This window comes from Primulina tabacum, chromosome 9 (genome assembly GCF_025594145.1).
Source record: "Primulina tabacum isolate GXHZ01 chromosome 9, ASM2559414v2, whole genome shotgun sequence".
In the NCBI taxonomy this organism is placed as follows: domain Eukaryota; kingdom Viridiplantae; phylum Streptophyta; class Magnoliopsida; order Lamiales; family Gesneriaceae; genus Primulina; species Primulina tabacum.
This window is the reverse complement of record NC_134558.1, coordinates 14,495,643-14,518,557: the sequence shown is the minus strand read 5'-3', so window position 1 is coordinate 14,518,557 and position 22,915 is coordinate 14,495,643. Positions and strand designations below refer to the sequence as shown.

The 22,915-nt window shown below is 34.1% G+C and overlaps 1 non-coding gene across 1 annotated transcript; it reads right to left on the bottom strand.

The window, feature by feature from the left end:
• Nucleotides 1-7,894: 7,894 nt before the first annotated feature.
• LOC142504688 (small nucleolar RNA R71) lies at nucleotides 7,895-8,005 on the bottom strand. The gene has a single exon (XR_012804313.1). It is a non-coding gene; the product is annotated as a small nucleolar RNA R71 (small nucleolar RNA).
• Between the last annotated feature and the right edge of the window lie 14,910 nt (nucleotides 8,006-22,915).

Here is a 22,915-nt window from a genome sequence, read left to right as displayed (position 1 = left end):
TTTTCCTTTTCCTTTTCCTTTGTTGAATTCAGATCGTTAATTGTGATTTTCCTTAAACTTCAAAAGTCGATGTATCCATCTACATGAAACCGCAATACTGGGCGGCGGGGGACACCAGCAACACTCTCACCGGTTAACTGGGCCCTGGCCTATCCTCTTTCGAATAGAATACGATCGTCGGGGCTCCCTCTGGATCCCTTTCCCCTCACGATATTACATTCTTACCGTTACCACATACCGTTACCACATATTCGTAATGATGAAAATACGATCGTCAGGCTCCCACTGGGACCGTCACCCTCACGATATCCCCAACATTATCGAATTAGTCACAATTACTTCACTTCTTTCAACGTTTTACATTCACATCATTTTATAAAATCATGCATAACATAACATTTTGTTTTTGAAACAAAGCATGCAACATGTCTTTTAAATGTCTTTCTTAAATCATAAAAATCCATGGACACTTAAAACTCATAATTTAATCATGAACATTTCATAAACATTTCAAATGACATTTTAACCTCAAAATATTTAAAATAACATTTTGACATTTTAAATCATAAGCATATAAAATTTCCTAAACATTTAAAATATCATTTTAACATGTAAAATCTCATAAACATTTAAAATATCATTTTAACATAAAAAATTCCATAAGCATCCATAACTATAGAAAATAATAATATTAGCACATAAAACAACATTGAGGGCACTGCCTTGACGCTTACTAATTTCTAGGTGTAAAATAACTGTTTTACCCCTGGACGTGACATTTTACGTTTTTGACTTTTTCTTAATTCCATTGACTCTAACATGTCCCAAATAATTACTTAAGCCTAAATTAATTTTCCCATAATTTTATTTAGCTTAAATATTAAACTTTTTTGTTTATCTTTAATTAATTGTTTTGACGGTGTTTTAATTCCCGAAAAATCCCAAATTTTAATATAAAGTTCCTAAATTCAAAATTTAGTCTTTTTATATTATTTTAGCCCTTATGAACCACGACTCGACCGCCGTGAGCTGTTTTTTTCCATTTTAATAGTTAAAAACTCTAAATTGACATCTAAACTTCGACCCCGAGCCAACTTTCGATTTTCACGAGTTACCCTCGAACCATGTTGATCCAAAACTTGACCCACATCCTTAATTACCCTACTGGACCATTAGACCACAAAGAGCCCATTCCAAAACCAAAAAACGTGAACCTCCCATGCACCCCTATGCTGGCCGAGAATTGTATTTTGCATGGAATCCAAGTTGCGAACCAATGGACCATGCCATCGCTCCAGACCCTGATCCGACACCTTGTGCATTTCTCTAGGACCCTGAGGACTTGCCCTAACCCTGCCCAGCAAGCTTGGACCGAGCCCTTCCCTCCCAGCAAGCTGCGCGCCCCTGCACGCAAATCTTCCAAGATTCTCGGGTAGAGTCCTAGCATGGCTAGGACTCTTTTCCCAGCCCCTACTCGAGTCCTAGCTTGGCTAGGACTGTCGCCCTGACCCATGACAGCCCCTTGCCGAGCCCTGGCCCGAGCCAAGACCATGCCCGCCTCTCCCTTATGAAACCGGTCACCCCAACCCCTTGACAGCACTTACGGTTTCGTGATATTGGCTTGTTTCTTTGGTGATTTCCGTGACTCTAGTGAGTGTTTTAGGACCTTAAATCATGCATAAACACTACTAGTTCATACATAAGACCATGGCAGCCTCTTTACATGATAAAACTATGAGTTTGCATCAAAAATCTTAAGTTTTCCCCCATGTGCATCTCATATTCCGAAAATACAGAAAAATAAATCATGTTCTTCATGCATACAATAATTAAAACAATAATATGATATGATAGATGAGAAAAAGGAGATGTATGATGTGTCTTTGCGTTATATACGCACGAAAATCCGTTGACGATGAAGAACGGGACGAAACCTAGGCTTGTTTCCTTAGCTCTCTTCGAATTTCCATTCTAAAATTGTGAGTTTGTGTGCCGTGAGGTTTGTGAGAGTTGGGGAGAGTTTTCTGAATTTACAAAGGTGGGAGGCATGAGTTGTGATGCTAGGTGTAGGGTTTTAAACATATTATATATTACATAATTCAGCTAATAGGGCTTAGGCCTATTAAGCCTCCTAATTAAGCCCATTAGTGTAATTAGGATTTAAATAAAATACTAACAAAGTTTTTGTTAAAATAAATTTGTGAATTTATTAGCCGGGTTGCCAAAAAGCTCGTATTTTTAACGAAAAACCAACACCGATAAAATTTACGTCCTGGCGTATAAAATCACCTCAAAACCCCATATTTTCAAAAATATGAAAAACCATCAACCTTATTTTAAACAATTAAAAATAATTATTTAATAAAAACATTTTACGTTTTTCAGCCCTCGGTATCCGTTCCTCGATCGCAACTCGAATAACCTTATAAAAATACATTTTAATGCAACCATGAAGAAAATATATTTTAAACATGTAAATATGCACAACATAATTAATTTATGCAATTAAAACATTTAATTAAAATACAAGATAATTTAATAATTGCATGCATGTGGTTTGCGTGGACCTTTAAATTTTCGAGGCGTTACAATCTCCCCCCTTAAATTAAATTTCGTCCTCAAAATTCGCTTATCCTTAATAACCCAAAGTTTAGTCTTAGTTCTAGTATCCCAAAAATCCACGCTTCCGCTGCGCTACTCTGATAAAACTTTAAATTCTAGAATGTCCTTACGTCTCCTCAATCCCAATCAAATTTTTTTCCTTCTAAATCCATATTTTCAATATCGCAACTTAAAAGACCCAAATGACTTAGTGCTATTACTATTATAACGTCAAATTTCAATTTTTCTTAAAATTCCCAATATTAAAAGAGAGATAATCATGCTTATCGTATATTACTTTCCTTATTTTATACCCAAAATGTTCATCAACCTATCAAATTTCGATCTTAAAATCCCAAACGCATCCGCTAACGCTTAAATTTTCAAGCTTAATATTTATTCATCCCATAATAACCCTTGATTCAAATTCCTTATAATACTAAAACAAAGATATCCCAAGGTTCTGAATATTCATAAAAGTCTAAATCAACAAAAATTCTTAGCATTTAATCCATTCAATTCTCGCTTATTGTTAAACTAGTCCCCAAATTCAGTAATAATTGCAAAATAATTTCTTAATTTCCTCAAAAATTATCTTAATTGGTACTTAATTTCGAAAATCTTACGATTAACCCATAAGTTTTTGGCATTCTTAATTTTCTTCTACGGGTTTCCCATAACATAGTTTCAATAATTTTAAACTTATTCACCCAAAAATAAATTCCTATAACCAATATTATCTTTCATCAAACTTAAAATCCCAATTTATACATTTTTATATTCCCAAAGTCGTTGCAAATCCTTAAATCATTATTCCTTACGTCTAATTTCCAAAAATTAATTCGAATAGTAACCATGGATCATAATATTTTCTTAGAAAATCTACGTGTCCCAAAGCATTCATAATATTCATGATTAACTTATAGCCCAAAAAGTAAAACGTTCATGCTAAAACCCAAAAAGTCAACATAGTCCAATTCCACCACAAAACCAACATGCGTTGAAAGCAAATAATTTCTTATTTCATATCGTATCACGTATAAAAATTCCAAAGCATATAAATCATATATCCTCATAAAGCAATTAACATGTGACATAAACATGTAATTCATATATTTATGCAGGTAACATCATAAAATCATATAAAACATGTAAACTTACAACTTTGAGGCTTGACGACTGATCTTCCCGGTGCTGATGGTGGCACAACCCTTTACCGGACCTTTGCTCTGATACCAACTGAAACGTCTCCCCTTTTTATTGCTTAAAAAGTACTAGGATTTTTTTACACTCAATTTTCGGCCATATACATAAACCTCATGAAAATATTTTTATAAAATATTTTACCCTTTAAAATAAAATCTCAACCAACTAGCCTTTTAAAAATTAAGTGCAATAGTCATAAAATGAAATCGTCAACTACTATACCAACCCTAGAAAGCAATAAGTTTGAAAAGTATAGCCGATACTAACCTCTCAAAAATCTCTCAAAAAGCATAAATAAATAGTCTTAAAATCTTTAACATAAATCATGAGTCATAAGTCATAAATGCGGAAAAAGTAGAAGCGCTGGTCCTCGGGTTGTGTGCACCTTCAGCCCAGTCAAATCATCTGTCAAGACCTCCCTCAACCTCACCTGCATCCATCACACCTTGTGAGTCTAAAGACTCAACACACTATCATCTTTATAACAAGTAATACGTAATACAGTCAACATATAACAGTGAAAAATACTTGTACTTAAAATATCGTTTTCATGGAGATGCATAAACTTCAATCATGAACATTTTCGTAAACCTTTTATAATGCATAAATTTTAAATAGAAACATTTTCATAATGATGCATAAACTTTAAGCATAAACATTTTCATGACATGCATCACATAAACCTTAACATTTTCCTTTTTTTTTCCTCAACATGACATAACATAAAACCTTTTTCATGATCATAAACATTTTTCCTTTTCCTTTTCCTTTGTTGAATTCAGATCGTTAATTATGACTTTCCTTAAACCTCAAAAGTCGATGGATCCATCTACATGAAACCGCAGTACTGGGCGGCGGGGGACACCAGCAACACTCTCACCGATCAACTGGGCCCTGGCCTATCCTCTTTCGAATAGAATACGATCGTCGGAGCTCCCTCTGGGGCCTTTTTCCATAAATGGGATACCTTTGGGGCCTTTTCCCCTCACGATATTCCATTCTTACCGTTACCACATACCGTTACCACATATTCGTAATGATGAAAATATGATCGTCGGGCTCCCACTGGACCGTCACCCTCACGATATCCCCAACATTATCGAATTAGTCACAATTACTTCACTTCCTTCAATGTTTTACATTCACATCACTTTATAAAATCATGCATACCATAACATTTTGTTTTTGAAACCAAGCATGCAATATGTCTTTTAAATATCTTCTTAAATCATAAAAATCTATGGACACTTAAAAATCATAATTTAATCATGAACATTTCATAAGCATTTTAAATGACATTTTAACCTCAAAATATTTAAAATAACATTTTGACATATTAAATCATAAGCATATAAAATTTCCAAAACATTTAAAATATCATTTTAACATATAAAATCTCATAAACATTTAAAATATCATTTTAACATAAAAAAGTCCATAAACATCCATAACTATAGAAAATAATCATATTAGCACATAACACAACATTCAGGGCACTGCCATGTCGCTTACTAATTTGTAGGTGTAAAATGACCGTTTTACCCTTGGACGTGACATTTTGTGTTTTTGACTTTTTTCTTAATTCCATTGACTCTAACATGTCCCAAATTATTAATTGCTTTGACGGTGTTTTAATTCCCGAAAAATCCCAAACTTTAATATAAAGTTCCTAAATTCAAAATTTAGTCTTTTTATATTATTTTAGCCCTTATGAACCACTGACTCGACCTCTGTGAGCCGTTTTTTTTCAATTTTAATAGTTAAAAACCCTAAATTGACACCTAAACTTCGACCCCGAGCCAACTTTCGATTTTCACGAGTTACTGATGAAACTTAAAATTAATAATTTATTATATGTTAAAACCTGTATTTTAAAATTTAACTTTCATTAAAATTATAAAATTATGTTATTTTAGTATTGTTTGTTTATATTTAATTGTCTTAATAAATATGTTTTATTTTCAGGTTTTCTACGTGTTGGTAAAATAATGATAACTCAAGCTAGCAAATTCAAATGGAGGTGACTCAAACATGTTTGGAATCCTTGAGAAATTATCTACAACTTTGCAGAAGACATGATTGCCTAAAAAGTTCATTAAGATGATCAAATTGTGCAAATATCAAAAGGAGGACAAATTTACTTTTACTATGACCAGCATATAGTAAAAAAATCATAACTATTTCAATATTTAACCAAATGAGGTGAACCAAGTGTCCAAATTCATCAACAGACAATTCCCCACATATTTGCCGTTTTGAACAGAGTCAAATTCGGTGATTAAAGTTGTGGAACAAAGCATTGAAAGAAGGGACATGGAATTGAACTTGGAGGAGACAAAGAATACTATTGCAACTACATGACATTAATAAAAATTTTGACCCTTTCTCTCATTTCACCTATAAATAGAGGCCTTGTGCTAGCTTGAGAATCATTCTATCTCATTTTAAAATATAGTGTGAGTGTGTATCAAAGTTCTGAGTTCCAATATATTTTCTTTCATGTTCTCAACTATAAGTGATATTTTAGTGTTGATCAAAAGTAAGCTTATGGCAAGCTAAATCTATTATGTCAAGGTGAAGAGGATGCATTCTTGGTGAAGTTAGATTGTTTATATTTTGTATATTCTTTCTTTATTTCTTTTCATTTAGCTAACTTATTTTTATTGTAGGTATAAAAATGAATTATTTGTTGTTATCAATTTACATCAAATGCTTGATACAATTAAAGTGGTTATCTTGATCTGTTGTTTAATTTTGATACAATAAATATTTCATCACTTATTATTATATATATATAGATATATATATATATATATATTTATATAATAATATCATAATATTTCATTTAGACGATTGCGTGGCTCAGCCGGTTGTTCTAAATGAAATATTATGATTTAATACTAACATCTAACAATCTAACATTTACTTTATCGCAACTAACTTTTATTTTTCGCATCTAACTTTTACTTTCTCGCAACTAACTTTTACTTTTCCGCAACTAACATTTACTTTATCGCAACTAACTTTTACTTTACCGCAACTAACTTATTAAATCAATATATTTCATTTAGGCAATAGCGTGGCTCTGCCGGTTGTTCTAAATGAAATATAATGATTTAATTTAACATTTATTTTATGCAATTATTTATTTATATAGTTATAATTATAACCATAGGTACCATATATAAAATATCGGTTAATTCGGCATTTTCTATAGTGGGAACTATATTATATTATGTATGTGTTTAATTTTCTTGGAACCATTATTTATGGTGATTTCTTTTGTTTTACTTGTAGTTAAACAATATTACATAAACCAAGAATAAATCCTCAAGCCTTGACAAAATTTATAATTTGTAAACTTTATTCTTGCATTTGGTAATCTATAAATTAATAAATTTAAACTCAAAATAACCTCTCTGAGGATCGATCTCGTACTTACGAAATATATTACTTGGAGACAACCTACACTTGGGTGAATTATTATTTAAGTAGTAGCAAGTTTTTGGCGCCGTTGCCGGGGAGGTATAAATTAAGTTTATATTTGTTAATTATGTTTTATTTATAAGTATTCTGTTGTTTTTTTTTTGTATGAGTATTTGGAGTCGAAAAAAAAGTGGTAGACATATTCGAGTATCTGAAAATAATTTAAACATGGATGATAATTCAAATAATCAAGATAATGATAATAATAATAATAATAATAATAATAATAATAATCAAGAACATGATCAATTAAGAACACTTAGGCACCATATGAACCCCATTAGAACTATTGTCCCATCTTGTTTAGTTTTCCCTCCTGATGCATCTAATTTCAACTTCAAACCTCAAATTATTCAACTTTTACCAAATTTTCATGGCTTAGATTCTGAAAATCCATATTTGCATCTAAGAGAATTTGAGGAAGTTTGTAATACTTATAATGATCAAAATTGTAGCATGGATATAGTTCGATTAAAGCTTTTCCCTTTTCTTTAAAAGATAAAGCTAAAACATGGCTACAAAATTTAAGATCAAGTTCAATAAGATCATGGGAAGAAATGCAACAACAATTTCTCAAAAAGTTTTTCCCTTCCCATAGAACAAACTCTTTTAAAAGACAAATTACAACTTTTTCTCAAAAACAAGGAGAAATGTTTTATCAATGTTGGGATAGATATAAAGAATTAATTAATACATGCCTACATCATGGTTTTGAAACATGGAGAATAGTTTCTCACTTTTATGAAGGTCTAATACCTAAAGATAGGCAAATGATAGAATTCATGTGTAATGGAACTTTTGAAGATAAAAACCCAAATGAAGCTATGGAATATTTGGATTCATTAGCAAAAAATGCTCAAAATTGGGATAATATAGGCACAATAGAAACACCAACAACTAAAAATAATAATTCAACAAATGGGGGTGGTATCTATAATCTTAAAGATGATATAGATATTCAAGCTAAACTTGCATCTTTAGCAAGAAAAATTGAGTCATTAGAAATGAAAAAGAGTGGTCAATTAAAAAGTATTCAAGAAATTGTTTGTCATATATGTGATACACATGATCATGCTACAAAAGATTGTCCAACATTACCTTCATTTAAAGAATGTCTCCATGAACAAGCAAATTATGTTAACAATTATAAAAAACCAATACTAGATCCTTTTTCACCATCATATAATCCTGGATGGAAAAATCATCCTAATTTTAGTTGGAGGAATGATAATAATGCACAACCATCGCAACAATATTTTCAAAATAACCAAAATCATCAAGGTTATATTCCTTATGTCACACCTACAAGAAAAAACTTTGAAGATGTAATTCATGCATTTATCCAAAAGCAAGAGTCTATCAATATTTAAAACAGTCAATCTATAAGTGATTTGAAAGAAACTGTTGCAAAATTTGTATCTGCACTTAATATTCATGAAAAAGGAAAATTTTCATCTCAATCTGAACCTAATCCTAAAAATCAAAATCAAGAATTAAAAAATGAAAAAATTGATCAAATAAAATCTGTTATTACCCTTAGAAGTGGTAAAATATTTAATGATCCATATAGTAATGAAAACAAGGATCATTTAAAATCAAAGAGTAAGGATGATAATCCAGATACTTTTAAGAATGATGATACCTTAAATTTTAAGAATTATATGGTGAATGATAAATCATCTGAAATAGTAAATAAGTCAAATAAGCCTCCACCATTTCCTCATGCATTAACAAATCATAAAAAACAAAAAAGTGATTCTGATATCTATGAAGTTTTTAAACAAGTGAAGATAAATATTCCATTATTAGATGCTATTAAACAAGTACCTTCTTATGCAAAATTTTTAAAAGACTTATGTACCGTAAAGAGAAAATTGCATGTGAAGAAAAAAGCATTCTTGGCTGAACAAGTAAGTTCTATTCTTCAAAATAATTCTAGTTTAAAATATAAAGATCCTGGTTGTCCAACAATTTCATGTATTATTGGAGAAAATAAAATTAAAAAAGCTTTGTTGGATTTGGGAGCAAGTGTGAATTTACTTCCTTATTCAGTTTATGAAAAACTTAATTTAGGAGAATTAAAACTCACTTCTGTTACTCTCTTACTGGCGGATAGGTCAATCAAAATACCTAGAGGTATTGTAGAAGATGTGTTGGTTCAAGTTGATAAATTATATATCCTGTAGATTTTATTGTTTTGGATACACAACCAATAGAAGTACATAATGAAATTCCAGTAATATTGGGACGACCATTTCTAGCAACTTTAAATGCTTTAATTAATTGTCGAAATGGAATAATGAAATTAGTCTTTTGGAAATATGACTCTAGAACTTAATGTGTTCAATTTATGTAAACAACCAAGTATTAATGAAAATGAATATGATAATGAAATTGAAACAATTGTGGAAGAAAATATACAAGAAGTAAACTGAAATCAACAATCTGAAGTTTTTTCAATAGAATGTTTTGAGTCTAAAAATAATTTTAAAAAAGATGATAATACAAAACTTGAATTAAAAGTTTTACCATTAGAATTGAAATATATATTTCTTGGTGAAAATAAAACATTTCCAGTTGTAATTTCTTCCACTCTTTTGTCAAATCAAGAAGAAGATTTGATTAAATTACTTAAATAATATAAAAATGCAATTGGATGGACTTTGAAAGATATAAAAGGTATGAATCCTTTAATTTGTACACATAAAATTCACTTGGAAGAAAATGCTAAAACATATCAACAACCACGAAGAAGGTTAAATCCACATATGAAGGAAGTTGTTAAGAATGAAGTATTAAAACTATTAGACGCTGGAATTATATATCCAATTTCAGATAGTAAATGGGTAAGTCCAACACAAGTAGTAGCTAAAAAGTCCGGCATCATTGTTATAAAAAAATGAAAAGGGAGAGTTATTAAAAGCTAGGATTCCATCTAGTTTGCGTATGTGTATTGACTATAGAAAATTAAATGATGTAACTAGAAGATCATTTCCCACTACCATTTTTAGATCAAATTCTAGAAAAAGTAGCAGGAAATTCATATTACTGTTTTCTTGATAGGTATTCGGCGTATTATCAAATATCTATATCATTAGAAGATCAAGAAAAAACTACTTTTACTTGTCCTTTCGGAACTTTTGCATTTATAAGAATGTCATTTTGTTTATGTAATGCTCCGGCAACTTTTCAAAGATGCATGTTAAGTATTTTCAGTGATATGATTGAAGAATATGTAGAAGTTTTTATTGATGATATAACTGTTTTTGGAAACTGATTTGAAAATTGTCTTAAAAATCTAGAAGAAGTATTAAAAAGATGTGAAGAAAAAAATCTTGTTTTAAATTGGGAAAAATTTCATTATATGGTTAAATCTGGGATTGTTTTAGAATATGTGATATCTGAAAAAGGAATTGAAGTTGATAAAGCCAAAGTTGATGTCATTGCTAATTTAACATCACCAAAAACGGTCAAAGAAGTTCGATCATTCTTGGGTCATGCAGGATTTTATAGAAGGTTTATAAAAAATTTCAGCATAATATCTAAACCAATTTCAAATCTTTTAACAAAAGATACACAATTTGAATGGACTCAAAAATGTGAAAATGCTTTTAAAAAAATTATTAATCTTTTAGTTACATCACCTATTTTACAACCTCCAGATTGGTCTTTACCATTTGAATTAATGTGTGATGCAAGTGATTATGCTATAGGAGCTGTGTTAGGACAAAGAAAAGAAGGAAAACCTTATGCAATCTATTATGTTAGTAGAACCTTAAATAGTGCCTAAATAAATTATTCAACTACTGAAAAAGAATTACTTTTAGTAGTATTTGCATTAGATAAGTTTCGATCTTATTTAATTGGTTCTACTACTATTGTTTACACCGATCATTCTGCCATAAAATATTTATTAAATAAACAAGATGCTAAGCCAAGATTAATACGGTGGATTTTATTGTTACAAGAATTTGATATTATAATTAAAGATAAAAAAGGAAAAGAAAATGTTGTAGCCGATCATTTATCTAGAATAATGACTGAATCATCTCATAATGAAATACCAATAAATGAAAATTTTCCAGATGATCAGTTGTTTTATGCTACTATTATGCCCTGGTTTGCTAACATTGTGAATTTTCTTGTGACAAATAAAATGCCTTCTCATTGGAATTCACAGGATAAGAATAAATTCTTGATAGAAGTTAAAAAATTTTATTGGGATGATCCTTACTTATTTAAGTATTGTCATGACCAAATTTTTCGACGATGCATACCTGACAATGAAGTAAGTAATGTTATTAAATTTTGTCATTCTGAAGCATGTGGAGGTCATTTTTCCTCCAATAAAACATTTACAAAAATCTTACAATATGGATTTTATTGGCCGTCTTTATTCAAAGATACGAATTTATTTTGCAAATCTTGTGAAAACTATCAGAAGATGGGATCAATTTCAAAACGAAACATGATGTCTTTAAATCCAATCATAATTATTGAAATATTTGATAGTTGGGGGATAGATTTTATGGGTCCATTTCCATTATCTTTTGGATATACGTACATTTTAGTCGCTGTTGATTATGTTTCAACATGGATTGAAGCAATTGCATGTAGAACTAATGATCATAAAGTTGTTATAAAATTTTTAAAAGAAAATATTTTTAACCGATTTGGAATACCTAGAGCAGTAATTAGTGATGGGGGAAGTCATTTTATAAATAAATCATTTTCTTCTTTGTTAAGAAAATATGGCATTACACATAAAGTTTCTACCCCATATCATCCTCAAAGTAATGGTCAAGTTGAACTTGCAAATAGAGAAATAAAACAAATTTTAAAAAAAACAGTTAATCCAAATCGAAAAGATTGGTCTTTAAGATTAACTGATGCATTATCGGCATATAGAACTGCATTTAAAACATCATTAAGGATGTCACCATATAGGTTAGTTTTTGGTAAGCATTATCATTTACCGGTTGAACTTGAACATAAAGCTTATTGGTCAATTAAAGCATTTAATATTAATTTAGATGATGCATCTAAATTAAGAAAATTGCAAATAAATGAACTTGAAGAATTAAGAAATGATGCATATGAAAATTCAAAGATTTATAAAGATAAAACTAAAGCCTTTCATGATAAAAATATTATGAGAAAGTCATTTGAAATTGGACAAAAAGTTTTGCTTTATAATTCTCGTTTGCATTTATTTTCAGGTAAACTAAGATCGAGATGGTCAGGACCATTTATAGTCAAATTTGTTTATCCTCATGGTTCTGTTGATATTGAAAATCCTAAAAATAATGACGTGTTTAAAGTTAATGGGCAAAGACTTAAGCCTTTTATAGAAAATGAAATTCTTAATAATGAGTTTATGCTTTTATATGATCCACAATAGTTGTTTGATATTTTCATTTTGTTTTGCAGATTCTAGTTCATTTCCCGGTTAAGTGGCCGATAACGGTACTCCGTGACTGTTTAAGTCGGTTTCTTCAGTTTTCCCAAAATAATTGAAATATATATAATAATAATAATATGGATTAGTGTATTATGAATCTTCGTAAATATTTTGCTTGTTTACCTGATAATGCGTTGAAAAATATTTATGAAGCTAGATGTGAGCGGCTAAGGTTGATGATGTCATATGGCATACCGAATGATGTCCGTTTGATAATTGAAGCAAAAGTCCGATTGGTTGGGGAAGCAAGTGAATTAATAATAAGACATATGCCAGGATTTGGTAAAAGCACATATGCCAAAAAGCGAAGAGCTAAACGTATAGGTGGATGTCATAAATGTGCAAGGTGGACTTGTAAGGAAAAATGCAAAAATGTTGGAATGACATCAATGAATAGAGAAGATAAAATTTTATTCATTAAGAATGGTCTGAGTAAAGAGCCTTTGGATAATTTTCTAGAGGTTCTTGATACGCATTCTAGTGGGTACGTGCAAAATGAACTTCTTAAACTATGGTGGCAATTTCAACAGGAGGAATATCAATATGGAAGGTGGAATCAGCCTTACAAAGATCCTACAGTAGTAACGCATATCTATTTAGATAAGTAAATATATATACACAATTTCGTCTTGGGAATCTGACGTTAAAAGACCATGTTTGCCAATTTATAAGAAAATTGGATGGGAAGCATATGCTCGACTCATAGAAGGCGTTGAAGCCGTTACTGAACGTAAAATCAGAGGAAGATGTGAGCCACAATCACAACTACGCTGTATATATTTGTTTTAATTTTGTCATTTTATTTTCTTTTAATAATAATAATTTCCTGTTCGAATATTGACTTTTGACATGTTACGCTTATAAATTCATATGCTGTGATCTAACAATTACAAAAAATATATTTCTCAACATGTCAATGTCTACGGTAAGTAAAATAAAAAATATTTGTGTATTTTGTGGATCTAGTGCAGGAAAAGATTCAATTTATGAAGAAGTAGCAGAAAATCTTGGAATAACACTTGCTAAAAAAAGATTCATTTGGTATATGGTGGTGGTGAAGTTGGCCTCATGGGAAAAGTTGCAAATGCTGCGCATGCAGGTGGAAGTGAAGTTTTAGGCATTATTCCGATTACCTTAGCCAATCTTACAGGACCAACAATAGGAGAAGAAATGAAAGTGGACAACATGTATGAACGAATTACTCAAATGATTGAACATTCAGATGCTTTCATTGCTTTGCCAGGAGGTTTCGATACTTTGGAAGAAATATTTCATACTGTTTGTTGGGCACAATTAAATATCCATAATAAGCCAATTGGTTTGTTAAATGTTAACAATTATTATGATAAACTGTTATCGTTTCTTAATGATGTTGTGGAACAGGGATTTATTTCATTAGCTTCGCGAAGGATGTTAGTTTCTGCTACAAGTGAAGGTGAACTTATTGATTTACTGCAAGGATTTAGTCATGAACCAGATCCATCCTTGTCTCAACTTAATTGGCCAACATCCAAAATTAAGAAAAGAAAATTCATGTGATGCTAAACTTGTTATTCAACGGTATGTTTTAATGTTTTTCTTTAATGTATGAATAATTTCTTCTTCTTCTCCTCTTAGTTTTTTATATAAAAATTAAAATATATACTTATATTTAGTAATAATAATAATAATTTTTAGTTCAATGTCGAGTAAGGTGTCAGTAAAATGCACCTGAGACGCATTAGTTAATAATTATTGGAAAATCACAATACACTAGATTTTAATATTCATTATATTCAAAATACAGACTAAAAGAAAAATTAGTTTTTCATATGTACCAATTTATATATATATTTTGATCAATTAATATAAAATATATAATAGATGTGTTCATATATATATATAATTGTATGTGTTTTTAAATAAAATAATTTCTAAAATTTTTATGAGAATATAGTTAAAAGATATGGTTTGTATGGTTGTTAACATGTATAATTGAAAGAATTCTTTTGTAAAAGTATAATATATACTCACACATCTTTTGTAAGTGAGCGGTGAGAAAATGAGAAAACAATTAATAAACTTTTATTAATTATTAAAAACGGTTAATTACAAAAATATAACTCTCCTAAAAAAATATTTATTGAAAAAAAAAGAAGTAAATATATAACGGACTGCAAAATACTTTATTCATTGTAATTTTTTTAGATTTGATTGATGTACTATCAATGTGTTCTAAAAACATCAATATTTTGTTAAAAAAAAAAACAAACAAACAAACAAAAAGATTTGTTTGTGCTAGATAAATTTCAAAGTTAGTCGTATGTATCCGTTATATAAATGTTTATATATATACATATATATATATATTTATGGTAGAATGTTTGGATAAAAAATTTTATGTTATTGTAAAATTTTGCAGTCACGTTATTTAAAAAAAACAATAAAAAAAAAGAAAAAAATGGGGATTTTATTCTTTGTAAATTTTCCTATTTTGTTTTCAATATTAGTTTAATTAATTGTCTGCTTTAATACTTAGCCTTTTTCAATGAAAGTTAATATTCATTCCAACTTCATGAGTGAAAACTAGCTATTCCTTAAACATTTTGACCTGAAAGAATATATGGAGTTGAGGCTTTTACAATAATATTCTTGATATTATACATGTTATGGTGGGTGATGTGAATTATCTTTTTTACTATATTATTATAAAATATTTAGAAATTTAAAATATATATATATATATATTGTTAATTTATATATTATGTGAAAATAAGAATAATAATAAAAACACATTTAATTATATATTATTATATTAAACGAAAATATATATATATATATATATAAATCGGTATATGATTTTGTTTTTAATAAATATGTTTGTATTTAAATATATAAAAGGAATAAAGAATCTAGGTTGTGATTTTCCGATAAAGTTTATTACTAAGGGACTAGTAATAAGATAGTGTGGGGGTGTGATGAAACTTAAAATTAATAATTTATTATATGTTAAATCCTGTATTTTAAAATTTAAGTTTCATTAAAATTATAAAATTATGTTATTTTAGTATTGTTTGTTTATATTTAATTGTCTTACTAAATATGTTATTTTCAGGTTTTCTACGTGTTGGTTAAATAATGATAACTCAAGCTAGAAAATTCAAATGGAGGTGACTCAAATATGTTTGGAATCCTTGAGAAATTATCTAGAACTTTGCAGAAGACATGATTGCCTAAAAAGTTCATTAAGATGATCAAATTGTGCAAATATTTAAAGGAGGACAAATTTACTTTTACTATGACCAGCATATAGTAAAAAAATCATAACTATTTCAATATTTAACCAAATGAGGTGAACCAAGTGGCCAAATTCATCAACAGACAATTCCCCACATGTTTGCCGTTTTGAACAGAGTCAAATTCGGTGATTAAAGTTGTGGAACAAAGCATTGAAAGAAGGGACATGGAATTGAACTTGGAGGAGACAAAGAATACTATTGCAACTACATGACATTAATAAAAATTTTGACCCTTTCTCTCATTTTGTAGAACCCGTAAGTCAGTAGACGTATAAGTCATGCATAATTCTAGATTTTTAAATTTAATTGACTTCATTGCATGATTATTTTAAATGCATTTGTTTGAAGTTAATTATTTTATTATTTCAGTTCAGTAGTTTGATTTTTAGCATTTCAGTTATTTCAGTGAGGCCGGACCGGAGTCGGAGTTTTGAGGTAGAATTTAAGATTCGAGAAATATTTCCAGAAGTTAATTTAGCTAGCAACCAAGTTCATTTAAGTTAGAAAGGGAGGTTTGAGGATTTAATTTAATTATTTGAGGTGATTAATAAATAAGCTCATTTAAGTTACTTAATTAAGGGGTTAGATCACTAAATTATTTAAAGGATTAGTAAGGCTTTCAAGGATTATTAGTCGACTAGATAATCAACATTTTCCTTTATTTTATCATGCATTTTTCGGCCACCCTTAGTGCTAGAAGATTCATTTTCCAACTCATCAACTTTGACCAATTCTTTGCATGTAATTAGTAGGATAATTCTAGGATTTTTGGGAGCACAATTTAATTAATTAATGGACATATCCTAGACTAGAAAACAAGCAAAAATCGGCCACTACCTCTAGAAACATCCACCAACTCATTTGATATCAAACCATAATTCAAAATTCAAATTTGGGAAGACTTGGTCTTGATATGATCCTATTATTGTGCACCCTTCTCCTCACCTTCATAACCATCACTCCCCCTCCACCTCCACCGAAAATAAGACCCCTTTTCAGTAGAAAAAACGTGAATAATAGCTAGGGAGAAAGGGATAAAAAAAAATCGAGAGCAAGAAAGGTAGAGAAGCAAGCCACTCCGTCTCCTCCGCGCCGTCTCGTCTCTTCTTTTCGTTTTCTTTCGAAACGAAACCAGGCATGTCTAGATTTCTTTCAAACCTCAATCAAGTCATATTATCATTTATTTTTCAGTACATGATCATGTTTATTCAAGTAAAAATCGAGATCCATGTCAAAACATTTTGAAACCACACATGCAGAATTTTCGAATTCCTTGGCAAGCTTCACGGTTTCTTTTGGTTTGTGAGTTTCAGGTATTGGATCGACTCCAGGCTCCCAAGGCGGCTTGTATAGATGTAGTAGGATGCATTAGGACCATGTTGGTCCATTCAAACCAGCCCCATGCTTGCTGGAAATTCAGAATGACAGCAAGTACCCATAGGCGCAGATTTGTGTTCGAAAATTTCAGTTTTTGTGTCAAGGGGTTGGATCTGATCTTGGCTGCCCTAAGGGCTCTTAGCCATGGTTGGATCACTTCCCTAGCAAGTCTAAGACGTGACTAAGTTGCCCTTTTGGTGGCTTGGTCCATGGCTCATCGGTTTTTAAATAATCAACAAGAACAGCCCCTTTCCCCATTCGGCCCCTTCCATTTTTCAGCATATGGTTTCGTTTCTTTTGTTGCTTGGTATGGATCTTGGTTGGCCTATGGCCCTTAGCCACGGTTCATATCATGCTCCTAGATGTCTAGATTGTGCCATGGTCAATCAAATGGCCATTGGAATGACACGAGACATCGATCATAGCATAAACACTACACACGCATGCACGTTGCTCTCGGTTGGACCCTTCGGTTGAGTTTTGGTGTGATGCGGATTGTGGCTGGCCTAGGGCCCTTAGCCATGGTTCAAATCATTCCTTTGGATGTTGGTAAGAGTCTCTGGTCGGTGGTTCACGCCCCTAATGGCCGATAGTCTCGAAACCAACGCAAGTCTTGTAGTTGCGCAGCTGCTGGAAATTACAGCAAGTTGCTGTGTCGTTTAGAAGGCTCGTTTGAGTTCTTGGTTGGCTTTTAGCCCATGGCCTTGGACTGGACAGTGCCTCATTGAGTTAGGAAGGTCATGTTTTTGACCGTTTGTCATTTGGATCATTTTTGAGGTCGAACGAGAATTTACGGTGCAATGTGCCAAGTTGACTCTCGAAAGAGCGTTTCGTGTTTTGGCCTCCATTCCACCTAGATTTCGACCCTATCATTTTAGGAGCATTATTTTATGATTTTTCAGCGTATTTTAATCATGACTATACGTCGATTCAGTGTCGGTTCAAGTTGGCTCGGAGTCATGATTAAATGCGAAGTCATTAGGCGTCATAGTCGCATCTTTTGAACGTAAATTGCGTAGTTGGTCAAGTTTAAGCTATTGCATATTTTTCATGGCACAGTTAGGTTGCAGCGAGCCTGGGAACGATCCAATCCAATCCAGTTGGTAAAATTACGGGACATTTCCATTATGCCAGTTAATTATTTTACGTGCATTAAATAGAAAATGATTATTTTTGAGATTTATGCGATATGGCTTGTGGTTCATTCACTATGTGGGAGTGTTATTTTATACGGTCGCCAGTGACCGATCAGTTCAGTATGGTACCACCCGGTCGCCAGTGACCGGCTAGCTCAGTTCAGTTTCAGCCTCCCCGGTAGCCAGTTACCGATCAGTTCAGCTTAGTGCAGTGGCCACAGGCGTAAAACATAATCTCAACAGAAAATTTTACCAGATATTTCAGTACAGGCTCCAAGGAGCAAATATTTTTACAGTGATTTCCAGTTCAATTATGCACGTATTATAATTGCTCAGTACAGATTATTTTCAGTATGCCTCAGGACAGGATATGTTAACTCATGCATATTTTAAATTCAGATTTTTACTCGTTACCTGCGATATATGCATGCTGAGTCTTTAGGCTCACTAGACTTGATTGTTGTAGGTACTGATGAGGCCAGGGCCGAGGGTGGGGACCAGTGAGCCAGCTTGGGTCGGCAGTAGTGGCACCCGAGGACCTCAGAGCAGCAGTTGTTAATTTTTTTCGCAAACAATTTTATTAGTCGTTGGATATTTTTAAATCGTTGTTGTTGGAAAAACTTTAATTTTCTTCCGCTGCAATATTTTGAAATATTGAATTTGATTCACCAGTGATTTTATGAATGAGGCCATTTAAGTTCTTTTAAAAAGAAAATTTTTAATTTTCCGCAAATTTTCAAGAAAGGAGTTTTAGGCCCTTCACAGTTGGTATCAGAGCGGTGGTTCTGTATAGGGTTTCACTACTACTGACCGCGAGAAGCTCACGAAGCCACGCCTTTGGTCTGTAAGTTTTTCAATTCAGCATTTTGTTCAGCATTTCAGTTAAAGCATGAATTATTTTGTCAGCATGCTTCCAGATTTTCAGTATTTCAGAGTTCATTTAAAATAAATTATGGAATTATGCATGTTAGTTACGTATGGGTTATGTTGGAACAGTATGCCCCCTAGACGCATTTTAGAGCGCAACAGAGAGGTGGAGCCTCGCCGAGAGGACAGAGAGGAGCATAGACCGGAGGGAGACCTACCACCTCCTCCACCGCCCCCACCGGACATGAGTGCCCAGATGTTAGCTGGGATGGCACAGTTCTTCGCACAGTTTGCGGGGGGCAATGCCGCAGCCGTAGCCGCAGCCGCAGCCAGGCCGACAGGGCCCGAGGCTGTGTATGAGCGATTCATGAAGATGCGCCCGAAGGAATTCTCTGGGACATCTGACCCCATGGTTGCCGAGGGATGGATCAAACCCCTCGAGGTTATCTTCCATTTTATGGAGCTGGGGGACGCAGACCGAGTCCGATGTGCCACCTACTTGTTCACTCGAGACGCCCGCTTATGGTGGGAAGGAGCTTCGGTAGCCCTGACATTGGCTACACTTTCTTGGACCCGCTTTACGGAGGTTTTCTACTCCAAGTATTTTGCTGAGGAGGTTCGCACCAGGCTGACCACCGAGTTCATGAGCCTGAGACAGGGGGATATGTCGGTTACGGAGTTCATCCGTAAGTTCGAGAGGGGCTGTCACTTTGTGCCCCTGATAGCGAATGATGCCAGAGCCAAGCTGATGCACTTCCTGGTGGGTTTACGGCCGATCTTGCGCCGGGATGTTAGGGTATCTGACCCTGCTACTTATGAGGTTGCCGTCTCCAAGGCCTTAGCCGCAGAGCAGGATCTGCGGGATATCGAGAGGGATCGCCAGGGCAAGCGCCCAGTCCAGGCACCGCACCGCCCTCCTCCTCATCAGCATCAGCAGCAGAATAAGTGGCCTTTTCATGGACCGCCCAGGAACCGAGGCCAGCAGCAGCAGCAGCAGCAGCAGCGGGGACGCCCAGCCCCGAGGACTCAGGAGCACCCAGTCTGTCCCAGGTGCTCACGTCGCCATCCTGGAGCATGTATGGCTGGCTCAGAAAAGTGTTTTAAGTGTGGCAGTCCAGACCACATGTTGCTGCAGTGTCCTCAGAGGAATCTGCCTACCCAAGGCAGAGTTTTTGCTCTCCATGCCGCGGAAACCAACCCGGAGACGATGTTGTTGACAGGTACCTTTAAACTTTAAGCTATTATTTGAATTTCCGTGTTTTGGGAATCGGGATTTAGATTTTGAACTTAGAACTGTTATAGGATTGCATGCTCTACTCAGATTTATTTCAGAGGAATTAAGCTAGAGGAACCTAGACATTTGCATGTCTATAAGTTTAGATCTTGTAGTGGGATTCAACTTAGAGCTCCGCTCTTTCAGGGAGAATTTTTATATCCGGTTCCGCTACCAAGGCCTTGATAGATTCAGGGGCCACTCACTCGTTTATTTCGGAGATCTTTGCAAACTTTCTCAAGATCCAGACCATTGGGCTAGATACAGCCTTTTCAGTAGTGTTGCCGTCAGGCGAGGAGATGGCAGCTACCAATGTTATCCGAGATATAGACCTTGAGCTGCACGGTAATCTTGTTTATGCGGACCTGATTGTGCTACCGATGCCGGAATTTGACATCATCCTAGGGATGGACTGGCTATTGAGGAACAGAGTGTTGATAGACTTCCAGCGGAGATCCGTTCTTGTCCGACCGCCTGGAATGGAGCAGTTCGTATTTGAGCCGGACAGGTACTTTCCTTTACCGCGCATTATTCCTTATGTTCAGGCTAGGAAGCTCATGCATAGAGGGTGTCGGGCATTTCTAGCAACCTTTTTATCTGTCCCCGAGGAACCCAGCCAGTCAGCTTCAGATGTTCCGATTGTCAGAGAATTCTTAGACGTTTTTCCCGAAGACGTCTCTGGTATGCCACCCGAGAGAGAGGTGGAGTTTTCCATTGAGCTTATGCCAGGTACGGCTCCGATATCCAAAGCGCCGTACCGACTAGCACCGACAGAGATGGCAGAGCTTAAGAAGCAGATCCAGGAACTTCTCGACAAGGAGTTCATTCGCCCGAGCTTTTCTCCATGGGGCTTGCCGGTCTTATTTGTGAAAAAGAAGGATGGCACAATGAGGCTTTGCATTGACTACCGGGAGTTGAACAGGGTTACAGTGAAGAATAAATACCCACTGCCGAGGATTGAGGATCTGTTTGACCAGTTGCAGGGAGCTTCGATTTTCTCCAAGATAGATCTGCGTTTTGGTTATCACCAGTTGAGGGTGAGAGGTGCTGATGTTTCGAAGACAGCTTTCAGGACTCGTTATGGTCACTACGAGTTCCTTGTGATGCCGTTCGGTCTGACGAATGCGCCAGCGATCTTCATGGATCTAATGAATCGCGTATTTCAGCCGTACCTCGACCAGTTTGTGATAGTGTTCATAGATGACATTCTCGTCTACTCCAAGAATCGGGAGGAGCACAGCAGGCATCTGACCACAGTGTTGCAGACATTGCAGAAGCACAAATTATTCGCAAAGTTCAGTAAGTGCGAATTCTGGTTAGAGAAGGTGGCGTTCTTGGGCCACATTGTTTCTAGCAGTGGTATTGAGGTAGACCCCGCCAAAGTTGTAGCAGTCAGAGATTGGGTTGTGCCTCAGAATGCATCCGAGATCCGCAGTTTCCTTGGGCTAGCAGGATATTACAGAAAATTCATCCAGGGATTCTCCTCTATCGCCGTTCCACTCACAGCACTGACCAAGAAAAATGTGAAGTTTGTGTGGAGCGAGGAGTGTCAGAAGAGCTTCGATACTTTGAAGCAAGCTCTTATCTCAGCACCCGTTTTGGCTGTACCATCAGGGCCCGGCGAGTTTGTCCTTTATACCGATGCTTCGAAGCTTGGTTTAGGTGCAGTTTTGATGCAGCATGGGAGAGTGATAGTGTATGCTTCTCGACAGCTGAAAATCCATGAGAAGAATTACCCTACCCATGATCTGGAGTTAGCGGCCGTAGTTTTTGCTTTGAAGATTTGGAGGCACTATCTGTATGGAGAGAAGTGTCAGATCTTTACCGACCATAAGAGCCTCAAGTATTTCTTTACGCAGAAGGAGCTGAACATGCGTCAGAGGCGTTGGTTGGAGCTTGTGAAAGACTACGATTGTGACATTAGCTACCACCCGGGTAAAGCTAATGTAGTTGCGGATGCTTTGAGCAGGAAAGTCGCAGTGATGGCTCATTTGACGATGCAGAAACCTCTTCAGATTGAGATGCAGAGGTTTGATCTTGAGATTTATCCTCGAGGTAGAGTTCCTCGTTTATCTACCTTGACTATCCAGTCCTCTCTTATTGACCGTATTCGCAGCGGTCAGGCAGCAGATGAGCAGTTGGCACAGTGGAAGAAGAGAGATGAAGCCAAGGACAGTGTTTTGTATTCAGTCAGCGACGGTATTGTGAGATACCGAGATAGGATATGGGT